Below are 16,743 nucleotides of genomic sequence, written 5' to 3' on the forward strand. Positions count from 1 at the left end.
AAAAAAAAAAAAAAGAATAGTTTTTCAACAAATGGAGCTGGGACAAATGGATATCCACATGCGAAAGAATGAAGTCAAATCCCTACCTCACATCACATACACAAATTAACTCAAAATGGATCAGAGACCTAAATGCAAGAACTACAACTAAAACTCTCAGGAAAAAAAACAGGGATTAATCTTCGTGACCTTATTGGCAATGGATTCTTAACACTGACACCACAAGCATGAGCAAAAAGAACAAAAATAGATAAACTTGACTTCAGCATAATTAAAACATTTGTGTATCAAAGGACACTATCAAGTGAAAAGACAAGCTATGCAATAGAAGAAAATACTTTTTTTTTTTTAAGATTTATTTATTTGGGGACACCTGGGTGGCCCAGTGGGTTAGGCGTCTGCCTTCGGCTCAGGTCATGATCCCAGGGTCATGAGATCGAGCCCCGCATTGGGCTCCCTGCTCAGTGGGGAGTCTGCTTCTCCCTCTCCCACTCCCCCTCCCACCTGGGCATGCACTCTCTCGCTCATTCTCTCTCGCAAATAAATAAAATCTTAAAAAAAAAAAAAAAATCCCTAAATATTTGGTAACTAAATAACACACTTCTAAGTAATGTATGGATCAAAGATGAAATCAGAAGGGAAATACTAAGTATTTTTAACTGAATAAAAATGAAATGAATGTGAGAATTGTGGGATGCCACTAAAGCAAGTACTTAGGAGGATATTTATAGCACTAAACGACTATTTAGAAAACAAGAACAATCTAATCAATAACCTTAGCTTCCATCCTAAAAACCAGACCAGGTACTGTGTTGTGTGAAACTGAAGGCGCAGCAAGCAGCCTGGCAGTGCTGAGCTGGTTAAGAGCCCAGTGCTCACGCCAGCTCACCACGCTTGCTTCTGCCAGGGCTTTGCCCAAATGGTCCCAGGGCCTCCCCAGGCCAAGGGATGAAGGCTGCCACAGTCCTACTCCACATCCTAGGTAGTCTGGGATCCCCTGTACTGAACACAGACCCAATAAGACCCAACAGACTGGAGCACGGTCTGCACCCTCTAGTAGGCTGTGCATTCCTTAGGAGAGGGCTGTTTCTCATTTACGGTGGGTCTCTGGGCCCGTGTGCTGTCTGAAAGAGTTTAGCCAGTCACATCGGTCTTTTCTCAGCCATGTGCTTATGTATTTACTCAGACATTCAACCGACAAACACTGGACAGCATGAGTGGGGGAATGAGAAAGAGAACCATCACACCTTGCCCCAAGTCCTCGTGAGCACTTACCCTCTGGTGGTGGGGGTGGGATTCGTAAGCCAACTAACTCAGGAAAACAGTAGGTGCTAATGCTAAGCACATGCCTGTTCTATGACCCTCAATTCCCACTCCTACGGGAGAGAAATATTTACATATGTGTTTAAAAACGCGTTTATAGGAGCATAATTTACAAAAGCCCCAGACCAGACAGTTCCCAGCAGTCTGTCAACAAGAGGAAAATTTGCCATCTAGTCAGGCACACGATGGAATACTACACAGAAATGAAAATGAGTAGATCACTGTTACACAGACAACAGAGATGAATCTCACATAATGTTGGAAGAAGCCAAACACGAAAAAGTATACACTGTGTGATTCCATCTACATGTACAGCTCCAAGAATAAGTGAAATGAATCGATGCTGGTAGACGTCTGGGCAGTGGTGGCCTTTGGCTGGGACGGGCCCTCGAGGAAGGCTCGTGAAGCTAGAGGTTTTCCGATTCTTGATCCGGGTGCTCCTTACGTGGGTGTGGGTGTGTTCAGCTTATTCAAGTTCACACTGACGACTTGTGCTCTGTTTTCCCCCAATAAAAAGTAAAAACAAAAACAAAAAACTAAAATAAGACCAGATGAAATCTAAAGAAAAAAAAGAAATAATAATGATCAGAGTAGAAATCAGTGAAATAGAAAAAAAAAATAAAGAAAAATCAATTAAATCGAAAGCAAGATCTTTGAGAAGGTCAAATTGATAAACCTCTAGCCAGACTAATGGGGGTTGGGGGACAGACGACAGACAGAAATTACCAGTACCAGGAATGAATGGTGATAGCATTACACATACTAAAAATAATAATAGGGGAATATCATTAACAGCTTTACATCAATAAATTTGACAACTTAGTTGAAATGGACAAATTCCTTTTTTTAAAAAAAGGTTTTATTTATTTATTTGAGAGAGAAAGAGAGAGAGAGAGGGAGAAGCAGGCTCCCGGCTGAGCAGGGAGCCCGATGTGGGGCTTGATCCCAGGACCCTGAGATCATGACCTGAGCCGAAGGCAGATGCTTAATTGACTGAGCCCCCAAGGGCCCCCAAAATTGTTAATATTAACAATATTGAGTCTTCTGGCCCATGAATGTTTATAACTTTATTTATTTCATTTCTCTCAGCAATACTTACAGCTTTTAGTGTATATGTCTTATACATCTTCTGTCAGATTTAAACATAAGCATTTCATATTGTTGATGCTATTTTAAGTAGCATTTTTAAAATTTTCACTTTCTGATTGTTCATTCCTTGTATGTAGAAGTGTTTGATTTTGGTACATTAATCTTGTATCTTGCAACCTGGTTAAACTCACTCTCACTAGAGAACTCTGTAGATTCTTTTGGACTTTCTTTCCTTTTTTTTTTTTTTTTTTTAAAGATATATTTATTGGGGCACCTGAGTGGCTCAGTCGGTTGAGTGTCTGCCTTCAGTTCAGGTCATGATCCCAGGGTCGTGGTTTCGAGCCCCACGTCAGGCTACCTGCTCCGCAGGAAGCCTGCTTCTCCCTCTCCCACTCCCCCTGCTTGTGTTCCCTCTCTCGCTGTGTCTCTCTTTGTCAAATAAATAAATAAAATCTTTTAAAAAAATAAAAGTATTGGGGCGCCTGGGTGGCTCAGCCGTTAAGTGTCTGCCTTCGGCTCAGGTCATGGTCCCAGGGTCCTGGGATCGAGCCCCACATCAGCTCCCTGCTCAGCGGGAAGCCTGCTTCTCCCTCTCCCACTCCCCCTGCTTGTGTTCCCTCTCTCGCTGTGTCTCTCTCTGTCAAATAAATAAAATCTTTAAAATAAATAAATAAATAAATAAATAAATAAAATGGGTCATAAGCTTAAACATTCAAAGTATAAGACTTCCACGGGAAAACAAGAGAAAATGTTTGTGACCTTGGACATGACCTATTTAAAAAACTGGTAATTTGGACTTCAAAACTAAGAATTTCTGCTGCTTGAAAGACAAGAGAAGGGTAGACCTCAAGGGCATTAGACAAAGTGAAGTAAATGAGGAAGAAATACTGCCCAATCTCTCTTATATGTGGAATCTAAGAAAAACCAAAAGCCACGCTCACAGATACAGAGAATGGATTAGTGGTTATTAGTGGTTAGGCAAAGAGCTGGAAATAGGTAAAGGGGGTTAAAAAAAAAAAGCAAAAAAAGGTAATTCTACTGAGTTTTCAAGGTCTTTATAAAATTAATAATAGCAATTTTGGCAATCTAAATTCTTTATTTTCACATACTTCGGTGAGAAACATAAATAAATACACATGATTTTTGAAGACACTGGGAACCCATGTTACAGTGATCAGATTAAAAAAACCAAACAGGGACGCCTGGGTGGCGCAGTCAGTTAAGCATCCGACTTTTGGATTCAGCTCAGGTCCTGAACTCAGGGTCGTGAGTTCCAGCCCTGTGTAGGGCTCTGCGCTCATTATGGAGTCGGCTTGAGAGTCTCTCTCTCCCTCTGCCCTTCTCCCACTCTCTCTCTAAAATAAATAAATAAATCTAAAAAAAGATTCTCAAGCTGGATACAAGAAACTATCCCCAGACGAATTCCAGCTATATGCTACTGATACATATACGGAATAGAAATAAGGATAAAGAAAGCTTAAAGTAAACAAACAGAGACACACCAAGCAACAGTAAGAAAGGTGACACGGTGACGTCAACAGCAGACAACATGAGCCTCCTAGACAAAAAGCACCGCCAGGAAGAGAGTCAAATGACAATGAGAAAACAAGTAGTTCACCAGCAAGTTTTGTTTAAAATCAGGAAACTTTTTTAAATTGAGGTTAAATACACAACATAAAATTCACTGTCTTCACCATTTTTAAGTGGACAGTTCAGTAGCGTTGATGACATTCACACTGTTGTGCAACAATCTCCAGAACTCTTTTCATTTTAAAAAAAAGGACAATGCAAAGACCAGGCACAGACTGAACAAAAATCTAGGCAAATCACACATCTGATAAAGAACTTCCATCCAAAATATAAGAGCTCTCAAAACTCAGTGAGAGAAACAACCCCATAAAACATGAGCAGAGGAACTGAGCAGATACCCCCCCAAGAAGATGTGCACGGGCAGAAATCAGGGACTGGGGAGGAGAATGCGTGGCCGGCCCGCACTGCCCACCCACGGGTGTGGACAACAGTGTGGCCGCTGATCGTGCAACCGGGCAGCTTCCTGATGAAGAGTTGAGCAGACACCTGACAGAAGGCACACCGTCCGCTCCTAGGTCTTCACAGAGAGTCGGCAGGAGTACCTGCGGCAGCTGTGAAACCGCGCTGAAACGGCGCGGGGAGGCCGGCAGGGGGAGCTCCTACACCCTACCACGCTTCAGATCCAGGCGCTCCCTCAGTGACACCTCCTGGAAGCTGTCCTCCCGCAGGCCTCCTGCCCCAGCGGGGAGACCCCGACCCTGTGCTCGCTGCCCCAGCTCACAGGCTGGGAGGCTGGGGGTCTGAGACGTGAAGGCCGTGCCCCCGGTCATTCAGCCCTGGATTTCTTCTGACCGAAGCATCCTCACCCGCTCCGTGCACCACCTTGAAACCTGCCTCCCTGTCCCAGGAAGCGCACAGAGCAGCAGCATCCACCATCGGACGGCGGTGCCCAGCGGTGGGCACGCGCGTCCTCAAAGCATCCCCTCAAAGCATCCCCTGCCATGCCCCTCCCAGGCCAGTGTCCGCTGGAGGGTCCCCAAACGTCACTGGCTGCTCTGAGGAAGAAAGGTGGCGCCCTCCTGGACCCCAAGACGCACTCAGGGCTCTGAGCTAGTGGCCCTGGAGGTACCAGCAGCAGCGCTGGTGTGAGGTTCCCCCAGGGGCTGCCCTGGCCACGGGCGGGGTGACACTGTTCCTGACATGGGTTCCGGGGCACACCCAGCCTGGTGAGCCCCAACATGGCCTCGCAAGCCCAGGCATGAGGTCACAACCAGTCCTACCTCAAGTTCATCCCTGCCCTTGCAGACACCACAGACACCTGCAGTCAGGGCCAGACTTGGCGAGGGGCAGGGGGCTGGGTTTGCCCAGTGTGGAGGGTCCCCGGGCTGGGCCAGGGGGAGTGGAGGGAGCAGCATGAGCACAGCCTGGGCAGGAGGTGTCAAGCTCTTCCCAAAGCTTTAGGAGCCACGGTGCTTTTCCAGCAGGGAGGGCCTGGGCAGGAAGGCCCAGCGGAGGCAGAGGGCTGTGGGGGGGGCAGGGTGGGGGAGAGTCTGGCCCGGGGCTTCCCCCAGGGGGCCGGGCAGGAGCTCAGGGTGCCCGCGGGGTGTCCCCACTCTCCTGTCTCCCCCGAGGAGCCAAGGTGACAGGAGGTGGGGGACAGCTCCGGGCTGGTCCCTGGCCAGACCTTCCTCACTTGCCTGGTTGCAATCACAGCAGTCCCAGTGTGCTGCGGTCTGAGCATGGTCTCTCACACACGCACACACAGCATTTCCGGCCGGCACCAACATGCCGAGACCCCCAACAGTCCCCACTGGTACATGGGGGCCCCAGATACCCGGCCCCCACCGGGCCCTCACTACCCCGATGAGGCTGAGATCCAGAGACAAAAGCAGGGCAGAGAAGCAGAGACTATGTGGGGTAAGAGCTTTGCTGACCCCCTGAGAAGCACCCCTGGCCCAGGGTCAGCACGCTGCAGCCCAGCCAGCCACATCTGCCCAGGCCTGGTTCTGCAGGTGAAGTTGTACTGGAACACACCTGAACGGGGAAGCTGAAGCAGCCGGTAGGATGCTGGGGCCACTGTCCTAAGGCCATGGGCTCAGAGAGGGTCCCTGGGTCCCAGGTCCACACACAGGTCAGCAACCAGCTGGGGATGGAGAGCCTGCTGCCCGCAGGGGGTATGTGCACCTTCCAGGCAAAAGGCTCCATCAGCCTGTCCCTAACCGGCCCAGCTCAGGGCACAGGCCCCTTGAGGAGATATGAGGTCCCTACAGAGGCCCCAATCTCGGACCCTGCCCCACCCGGAGGGAGAAGCCAGGCAGCCCCTCTGGGCAGGTCATCCACCACAGGGACAAAGATGGGAGGGTGGGGACAGGGGGGAAAACAGGAAGAGACCCCAAGCAGCTCCACACTTGGTACCAAATCTGTACCAGTCAGGATTCCCCAGAGAACACATCGGTATAGACACAAGAGATTTATTACAGGAGTTGGCTCAGGCGGTTACAGAAGTGGGGAAGTCCCACAGTCGGCTGTCTGCAAGCCGGAGACAGACCCAGGAGAGCCGGAAGGGGTGTCTGAAGGCCCAAGGACAGAAGATGGACATCCCAGCTCAGGGGGAAAGAGAATTCACCCTTCCCATTTTTGCTCCACGGGGCCAGAGGGACTGGATGACGCCCGCCCACACGGAATCACATGCTAATCCCTTCCAGAGAGACACACCCAAAAGTCCTGTTTCCCAACAACTGGGTGTCCCTTAGCCCAGCCAAACTGACACAAAATTAACCATCACACTGGTGTGGGGTCTGTGGCAATGACTCCCTACTCCGTCCTGTGGGGTGCAAGCAGCCACAACAACACAAAGGAGTGAAACTCTGATAATGAGTCCTGGCCGGTGGCCACACGTGGCCCTGGGGCAGCCGTCTGCGGACCCCCACTCTGAGCCAGCACCTCCTCGTCATCTGGCATCCACTTCCTGTGCTTGCTATACAAGAACTCTAAGTGTATGCTGGAGGGGCCTGTCCCCGAGCCCGGTCAGGCCTGGGGGGAGCCCTGGACGAGGAGCCCCTTCCTCCCCGGCTGTGGCTGAGCCCAGCACCCGGCCGGCAGGAGCGTGGGCACGAGCAGGGCGGTGCCCATGGCACACTGGGCTGGGCACAACATGCCCAGCCCGGTGCTGAGGCAGCTGGTGGGACCAGGCCCGGGAGAAACAGGACTCGTCGAGCTAGAAGAGCAAGCCCCCAAGGGACTGCCCCCACCCACGTGGCCCCAGAGGGCAGTTCATCTGCTCTGCAGTGGCCTCGCCGTCTGCCCCCCAAAGAGAACGATCAGCAGCAGGTCATCCGCCCTGGCCACAGAGGCTGACCCTCAGTTTCTGACACGCATACGTGGGGCCCAGAACGAGCCTGCTCCTGACCCCAGGCGGGGCCTGGCTTCCTGGAGAAGGGCCTGCATCAGCGGGGCAGAGGCGGCAGTGGGAAGCAGGCCTCCAGGCGGGGCTGCTCTGGAGGAGCTTTCTTCCCAGACCAGTCTGGCCGTCTGAGGCAGCGGGCGCAGCACACGCCAGAGAAAACCAGGGGAGGGAAGGCGCAGGTCCAGGAAGCCGCTTCCACAGTGAGGCTGGGGTCTAGCATTCTCGGCCCCCCCGGTGCTGGGACTCCTGGGCTGACCCAGACCCACCCACACACGGCGCACCCCCCTTTCCCCGAAGGGCCACTAAGCTGAACCCCCAAGTCCTGCCAGCCACCTGTCCTCCTGCCCCCCTCCCCGCAGCTCTGGCGTGCTTACTGTGTGCCTGGGAAGACAACAGACACTGCCGGGCCCGCAGACAACTCTGTCCCAGCTGGGGGCCCAAAGCCTGGCACCCCGGGAACCTTAGAATGGCCAGAATCACTCCCTCAGTTCACCAATGGTCTCGAGCAGAGTGAGGAGCCCCTAAGGCGTCCCTCACCTCCTTTCCGGTTCAAAATGGTGTCTACCAGAATCTTGCCCTGGAGAGCAGCGTCTCAGAGCAAGTGTGTCCCCAGAGCCCTCCAGTGGGTCACGCAGGCCAAGCAGCACGTGGGGGTGGAGGGGTCATGCCTTCGCCACCTGCTTCTGCCCCGAGGGAGGGCAAGCAGCCGTGGGAGCCACAAGGAAGAACAGCAACTCAAGGCCAATGCCAGCCAGCAGCCTGTGCTCAACAGATATGGATCGACTGACAGACTCCCGTCAAAACTGGAACACGTAGGCCACGGTGCTGCCGCAGTTACTCAAGTCACGGGGATCCGGGGACTCCAGGGCGACACTGTGACTCAGGCACTTCTGCATGGTCAGCTCCTCCTGCAGAAGCCCACCAGCCCCACAGGAGCCTCATTAAAAGCAAGCAGGGTTGAGGCCCTGAACCGGGTACAGATACAAGCCCGGTGCTGCCGTTACGGCATAAAGGTTTTATAACACTAAGGGAGTAAAGTCTCCATCGCAGACAATCAATCCTATCCACACGGCATTCACGGCGCAAACAGCCTGGCACTAAATACGCAATACTGCAAGAACGTATCAACTGGACAAAGATCCAGAGTCTGGGGCATTTAGCACTATGCAAGTCAAGCGGAACTGGCGTCAACACCGAGAAGACGCAACAGCAGGATGAAAGGCACAAGCTTCCTTCCAATCAGAGAGTTTCCCAAAGGGAACGGTATGACGACAGGATGGGCTGACCTCGTAATGATCTCAACAGAAAAAGTCGCACATGCATGTTGTGTGCCTGGGTAGAGCAGAATAAAAATAGGTGCTTCTCAAGTTTTCTATAAATCCAAAACTGGTCTATTTAAAAATATATTAGCGTGCTCCCCAACACATGAAAACTGATCTCTTCACTAATATCTGTACCAAAGAGTCCACACAGAACAGGCACCAGAAAATCGAGTTAACAAAAAGCAGAAACATCTCCTATCAGCACTTGGGGATCACTGCCAAAACGGTACTGTGTCGGGGAAGGGGATGCGCTAAAATACACTTCAGTGATAAAAAGAAACACAGAGACTCAACAAAGTAAACAGACAAAAGTCTCAGATAGGGAAGTGCCACAGCAAAAGCCCAAAAGCAAAATAAAAAAGCAAAAGCAACTAAGCTGGTGTCTTTTCTCCACCTGGCGATGGTTTTAGCCAGGGTGGTGGTCTGCGTGGGGCACCTGCCCCTCAGTCCTGAGATGATGTGTTCGCTGGGGCAGGGCCGAGGCTGGACCCCAGAGCCTCGCTGTTCACCACCACGTCCAGTCCCAGCACGAGACAGGACGGAGCGGCGGGCACCCTGGGCTCAGTGGACACGCTCATCCAGGAGCTCCCCCAATCCTCCCTGCACAGGGGGCCCAAGGGTACCCACGCCAGAGATGCGCTCAGAGACTTGGGAGGCCCCAGGAAACAGAGCTACGCTTCACCGGGAACGCCAACCCAGCAGCACCAACACAGTGCGGTTCTAAAAATACTGACTCGGCGCCTGGCAGGGATCAGCGTGCAGCTGGCCCTACAGCGTGTCGGAAGGCAACTACACTCACTCCTGCCACCGACAGAGTAAGTGCGGAAAGGCAAGAACCCCGCCCACACGAAGATGCGCCCGCGATGACCAGCCCCGCTGCTCGGCCAAAGCTCTACAAAATGGGTGTGGGAGCTTTCTTCCTGACATCACAGCAAGAGCATCTGCACGCCAGTAAGTCCATCTAGACGGATGAGCGCTGGCGTTCACCAAGGGCGAGTGAATTAGTAAGTATCGGACAAGCCCTGGGGTCCCATCCCTGGAAAGGACAAGGCAAGGGAACCTGTGCCCACACGTCACAGAGGCCGGGAGACACGGAAGAAAGGACGAGAGGTGATGATTTCACCCAGGAAATGCAACGAGGAACACCTCCAGAAAGCTCGCTGACAGATCTCCGATCCTCTCAAAGTAAATTGTTAGGTAGGGATACGTAATAAGAAACAATTTATCGTTGCAACATCAAAACACAGTAACCCTTGGATACTACCTTAACTAGAACCCCAAGACTTAGTCCTAGGAAAGGACAGCAACTCTGGTGGGAGGACTGAGCTGGAGCAGGAGGGGGGGGCCCCACACCACGCAGGCAGGACCACCACACGCCTGGAGATAGCTGCCCCAGACCCTCTGGGGTCATGGCAGAGCAGCGGTGAGATTTATCCCGACCATTAGCAAGCAGAAAGACTCTCGCCCTCACCTCCTGAAAAGCTGTAAAGGTGTAATTCACATGCCGTAACATTCACCCTTTCCATGGGTACAAATCAGTGGATTTTAGCATATTCACAGGGTGGTGCGACCATTATCACGACTGCCACGTTCTCATCACCCCAAAAAGAAGACCTCACCCCCACCGGCAGTCGCTCCCTGGCTCCCCTGCCCCAGACCCTAAAAACCACCAGTGTACGTCTGTGCCTGCAGGTCTGTCTATTCGGGACACTTCACAGAAGGGGCACCTCCCACGATGTGACCGCTGTGACTGGCCTCTTGGGAGCCCTTGGAAGCGTCGCGTTCCAAGGTTCACCCACGTGTGGCGTGTACCTTCACTTCACTTTGCTTCGGGGCTGCTCAGAACGATGCCACTCTGAACACTCACGGAGCATTTGTGTGGACACTGTGTTCGGTGTCCTGGGCATACACACAGGGGCAAACCGCTAGGTCGCATGGTGACTCTGTGTTTAACGCTTCGAGGACCCGCCACACCATTTGCCAAGGCAGCTGACCGTCTTACTTTCCACCAGCCAAGTGTGGGTTTTGATTTCTCCGCATCAAGCATCATCAACACTTGCTGTCTTCGATTAGCCGTCCCAATGGGTGTGTGAGGTCCCCTCCCATTAAAAGACCCATAACAGTAACAATACTGGCCACCATTCACACGAGTGCCTTCACCATATCACTTCACTTAATGCCAGTCTCAAAGTTCTCAGGAGGATTCGCGTTCATGTTTTTTAGGAGGAAGAAAGTAAGGCCCTGAGAGGCGGAGGCCTCAGCTGTCCCCAGGAGAGGACCACTGGGGCTCTGGCCACCCCACCCCTCAGCTGCGCCTCCTGCTGCACCAGCGTCAGAACCACTCACTACCCGACGACAGGAGGATCCGTCCAGATAACTCCAACGCATCAGTAAGAAAAAGGCAGACACCTTCCAGAAACGCTGGTGACGGTCCTGAACAGGCTCTTCACAAAGGAGTGTCTCCAACTGACCAGTCAACAAAGGACTGGCTGCATGAGAGGGGCATGAGAGGGCTGGAGCCAGCAACCAAGGGATGCGTACAGGACAGACGTCCCCGAGGAAGGCCCCGAGGCACAAGTGGAGCTCACACAGCACCCAGAACAGAGCGGCTCCAAGGTCCAGCCCACAGCCCTGCTCAGCAGGGTGGCTCAGCTCCCAAACCCCCTAGCCCCCCACCAGGCCTCGGCACCCTTCCAGCTCTGACTGGGTCCAGGGAGGAGATGCCACAGATGGGAGAGGCCCCGCGGGGGGGTGGTTCAGGAAACAACCTAAGCCCTGAGCACTTCACAGTCTGTGCCAACGGGAGCCCATTAGCTTCTCTCTCATGGGAAAGCTCTCCTTGCACAGAGAAACCAGACTCTGAGAGCAAGTGACTCCCTATCACCTCCCAGGTACGGCCGCAGGAAGGAGGCAGAGAAAGAGGCAGAGATCGGAGGGCAGAACCAACACCTGGCCCTATTTAGCTGCCTTGCCTCAAAATCACCTGGGGAGCCAGAAACATCTGTTCACAGGTGCAGGCGCACCTGCTAGGCGGCCCTTCCCAGTCTTGGGGTGCCGGACCTGGAATCTGGAATGTTGTGGTTTACTGGGGCAGTGCCTGTTAATCCCCAGATCTGGCTGAGGCTGGTCACGCTGGTCCTCAGCCCCACTTCACACGACTTACGGAGATTATCTCCCTCCTGGCGCACGGCCCTGCACCCCCAGGCGCCGGGTAACTGAAGCGGCAGAGCCCGAGGAGGGCCTGGCCTTTTTGCCAGGGGACCAGGGCGGCTATCTGTGCGTGTCTGTCCTGGACAAGGGCAGATGGGCTCCACTCATGGGAATCACCAGGAACGGCGAGCGTGCAGATGCACACAGAGCCTTGCACCCCGGTAACCCCTACATCCCCAAGCGGGAGGTGTGGTGACTCAGGCACCGACTGGGCACCCAACTCAGACAGGAAGCCAACCATTAACACAAAGGTCTGCAAGAGAACCTGATCGCTGCAGAGGCCAGCAGGGCCCTTGCGGCCAGGTGGTGCGAAGGCACCTGCTGGTGACCCTCCTGATGGGGCAGCTGGGAGCACAAGCATCTCTTCATCTCCTTACAGGTGAGTTACGCACCCATGTCAAAAATGAGGGCTGCTTACAAGACAGAATCATCTGGGTAGCAGCCAGAGACGCTCTGGAATCTTCCATCCCTCGAGATCCATCCCACCCTGATTAATGCAACCCACCACGTGAAGAAGGGTTCAGCCCCACCTCACAGTGAATCCCAACAAGTGGGAGACACGGGACGGCCAGCAGGAGCCTGTGAATTCCCTCAGTCCAACACCACCCGAAGACCAGTACTCTTACCATTTCGGTTCACAGACAGAGAGTCGAGCTGGGGAAGGAAGGGCCCGAACCCCTAAATACACAGTGTAGGCCGGGGCAGGCCTGGCCTATGGAAATGCGAACACCAGTGGGCCCGGGGCACCCCATACCTCCACCAGGTGTGCATCCACTCAGTGGATCAGGCGAGCCCACGCCTGGCAGGTGACAGATACTCAGGAAATGCCTATGCATGGTCCAGAGGCCAGGGAGGACATGGGGACCCTGCAGGGGTGATGGGCCCACACGAGAAGCCGGTGGGTGGGGACAACAGGTCCAGTAAATACACAGGGGCTAGGCGGTCTGCTGGGAAGGCTGGAGGTGCTATGGGTTCCGGGGTGGGGGTGGTGGTTCTGAGGCAGCTAGAGAACAGACCCTCTTTGGATTGGGAACTTACCCTGGGAAGGGGGGCAGCCCCCTCGTGGACTTGGGAGTCTCCTCCCGGGAACAGGGACTTCCTCTTGGGATTGGGGGCCCCCTCCTGGGAACGGGGGGCAGATGGAGGCTGTGGGCACACTCACACAAACTCTGCCCGGCTGACAACCCTCACCCATCATACCAGCGTGCCAAGGGCCCATCCCTGTCCCAGGCCCAAGTGGACCATGTGTGACATCTGTCCTCCATTGACCCACCCTTCCCACTGTGTGGTTTCTGGCCTCAGTTTCCCTCGGAGCACCTGCACACCGGCTGTGGGGATCAGACGAACCAGACCTGAGGACTGACGCCCACATGGGAACAGAATGCGGCTGCCGAAGGATGGTTGTCACCCCCGCCCGTCCCATCCACCCACATTTGTCCCATCGCCAACCACGCACCCCAGCTGCCCTGGGCAGCGTCCAAACATTAAGCTGCTTTTAGAAAGCTGGGAATCCACTCCTGGGTGGGAGGGATTTAGCCAGAATCGGTGCATTTAGAGAAGATTACTCCCTAATTGCCTCAGTGTCAGCAGGCAGGCTTCTGGCCAGCTGAGCCTCAGGGCTGGGGCGGTCCCCAGGGACCTGGGTGGACCCAGAGGCCAGTCCCAGGGCCGGGGGCAAGCCCCTGTGTTCCCGCACTGCTGGCCGGCCACCGCGAGCCCCGCTGAGCAGCCTTAGGCCACGGCACAAAGGGTGGCTGCCCGGCCCCCGTCTGCCCCGTGCCCCATGATGGCCGGGGCTCACCCAGACGGCAGCCTGTGTGGGCTCGCTCCACCTCTAATCTCAGCACGTCTTCTCTGTTACTAGCCGCGCAGGAAAGGGACACCCGGCAAGCCACATGGTCAGCAAGTGGCCAGAGACCCTACCTCAGGACCCAGAGCCTGCGAACTTGGGGACAGACGTGTCCGCAGCTGTGGCCAAGGCGAGACGGTGGGTCTCAGAGTAGCCCCCGCATCTGGCATCCTGTCCTGCTGGCCCTGGCCGGGTGACTGCCAGGTGCCCCCCAGGAACAGGTGCAGGATCACCCGCCGTGAGGGGCTCCCACTGTCTGGTCCCCCAGCCTTGCCCCTCCACCCCGCACACCTGAGGCTGTCCGGAGGGGTGGGGCGGTCAGGCCCGTCCTGTGCTGTGACAAACGCAGTGTGCCCATGGCCCACGTCTCCGCTCCAGGACGCCCTCCCGTGGAGACCGCCGGGGCCACCTCACGGCCATGACAAGAGCACCAGCACTGTGTCACGTGAGCAGCCACCCTGTCGACTGCCGCCCTGCGCCCTGGGCCAGGCTTCACAGCCGCACCTCGGGCCTGAAAACAGGGGCACTCCAGACCTCAGCCGGTGCCAGCACAGAAGGGCGTCCCGCAGTGGAAGGGAGGCACTGAGAGAGCGCAGAGAAAGACGTGTGCTTGGCAGCAAGAGCATGTGGGAGCCCCACCCGGGCCGACCATAAATCCAGTGGGTTCCTGCAGACCTGTCCCAAAGCTGGCGACGAGGAGCAGCCACAGGGAGAGGCCAGACCCAGGGGCCCAACAGGCTGGAAAGAGGTTCCCAGAGGGTGGTGGGCACCTGAAATGACAGCGGAGGCACCTGAACCCAAACACTTGTGGAGAGACAGAGCGGCCCTGGAGCAGGCAGCCAGTGGAACACCCATGGGGCGCGGGTCTCAGGTCTGTCCACTAGCTGGCCTCAATGCACAACTCAAATGCACAGGCTGGTAAGTTTAGCAGATCACTGGGCTGGTTTATCAGGAATAAAGTCAACCCTCACTGGGCTGAACCCCAAGGGAAGGAAAACCACATGAAGACGCTGCCCTGTGGACCGCCTTCAGGGACGAGGGCACAAGGACACAGACGTACCACACTGGTCTTTTATCAAGAATCTCACCAACCGGGCTGGTGATTTTTCTTTTTAACCATGTGCATTCTGTTACTTTTTGTCAAGATTTAAAAAAAGGACAATCACAGGCTGTCAGTGACCACAACCAACCTCATCAGCACAGGGGTGAAGACCTGGGGAGCAGGCCCCTGTCAGGAGCAGAGTCACACAACAAAACCCCTGGGGCTGAGGGACACATGAAAAGACGGAAACCTAGTAAAACCAGTAACACACAATCAATACAGTGGGATATGATCAAAAGGGTAACTGCACAGAACAATGGGACAGAACAGAGCACCTGCAGTCGGCCCATATACAGTGAATGGACCTTGGGGGGATACAACGGAGCAAAAAACAGTCCAGTCTCTTGAACAAACTTGCAACACCCAGACACCCCCATGCGAGAAAGTGAGTCCGGGCACACCTTTATGCCCCTCACAAAAACTAACTCAAAACCAAGCCCTGACCTAAACACAAAATGACAGAACTTCCAGACAGAAACACAGCAGAAGAATCGGTGCAATCCTGGGTTTGGGGATGCAGATCTCAGCACCAAAAGCACAACCCACAAAAGCAAGATGGCACGAAAACTAAAACCGCTCTGTGGAAGACCCTGCTACGAGAGTGAAGAGACCACCCACAGATGGGGAGGAATTACTTGCAAACTACAACTTGTGTCCCCAATACATCAAGAACTCCTAAAACAGTAAGAAACAACTCCATTTTCAAATGAGCCACAGATGAGAGCCGACACGTCACCAAGGACACAGACAGCAAACGAGCCCATGACAAGCTGCTCCATGTCGAGCGTCATCGGGGGGCGCCGGCAAGATGGCACTCACGCTTCCCGGAGAGGCCAAACCCGGAGCACTGACTGCGCCGGACGCTGATGCGCACAGCAAGCAGCAGACACGCACAGTCAGGATGCAGGGACAGAGACCTGCGCAGCCGCTGCGGGAGAGTTTGGGGGTTTCTTGCAAAATGAAACAAACACCATCCAGCGATCACACGCCCAGTACAAGTGCCCCACGCAAGCACCTGTTTACAGCAGCTTTATTCATAATCGTGCAAAGCTGGAGGCAACCAAGATGCCCAGTCTGAACGGATAAACAAAGGGTGGGTATATCCACAGAAAAACGCAGGCAAATTTTAAAACATCACTGAAGAAGTTGGGGGATCCTAGGAAGGAACACAGTATGTGCTGAGCGGTCTAACTGTATTTCAAATGAATGACGCGACCTCACTGAAGGGGACGGGGAACACGGTGCTTGCTCAAGCACCTTATCTGGAACCAGGTGGAGCACAGAAGACCAAAGGCACAGAAGCACTCCGCTCCAGGTGACACGGACACAGGTCAGCAGTTCTGACCTCCTGCGCGCCTGCGCTCCAACAGAGCGGTCACACGGCTGGGTGGCGGGTGGCGGAGCCAGGTGTCTCGCTGCTGGAGGGAGGTTACAGATAAGCAAGGGGAGGCAGCCGGAAGGACGCCCGCGGTGATGGGCCAGAGCTGGAGACGTCAGCATGAACCCATGTTCAGCTTGACATATGCACAGGTGGCTCCATCGAGAAATGTCTGTAGACGTGTGTGTGCATGGGCCGCTGTACCCACACCTGTCCCCTGGCCCAGTCGGCTGGGAGGGCGTCGAGGCCGTGACGCTCCGGCAGCAGCAAGCACCCAGCACCCAGCACCCAGACCTTGGCTGCTGCTGCTGCTCTTTAAAGATCTTATGTATTTATTTTTTTTAAGGATTTTTATTTATTTATTTATTTGAGAGAGAGAATGAGAGAGAGAGAGCGCACATGAGAGGGGGGAGGGTCAGAGGGAGAAGCAGACCCCCTGCTGAGCAAGGAGCCCGATATGGGACTCGATCCCGGGACTCCAGGGTCATGACCTGAGCCGAAGGCAGTCGCTTAACCAACTGAGCCACCCAGGCG

The 16,743-nt window shown here is 54.3% G+C and overlaps 1 protein-coding gene across 2 annotated transcripts in view; it reads right to left on the bottom strand.

Annotated features, from left to right (window-relative positions):
- Nucleotides 1-16,743, bottom strand: part of BICD2 (BICD cargo adaptor 2) — a 46,442-nt gene that overhangs the window by 21,000 nt on the left and 8,699 nt on the right. The gene's annotated exons all lie outside the window — the stretch shown is intronic.

The sequence above is a fragment of the Leptonychotes weddellii genome, chromosome 14, assembly GCF_054177405.1.
Source record: "Leptonychotes weddellii isolate Sample4059 chromosome 14, ASM5417740v2, whole genome shotgun sequence".
Taxonomy (NCBI): Eukaryota; Metazoa; Chordata; class Mammalia; order Carnivora; family Phocidae; genus Leptonychotes; species Leptonychotes weddellii.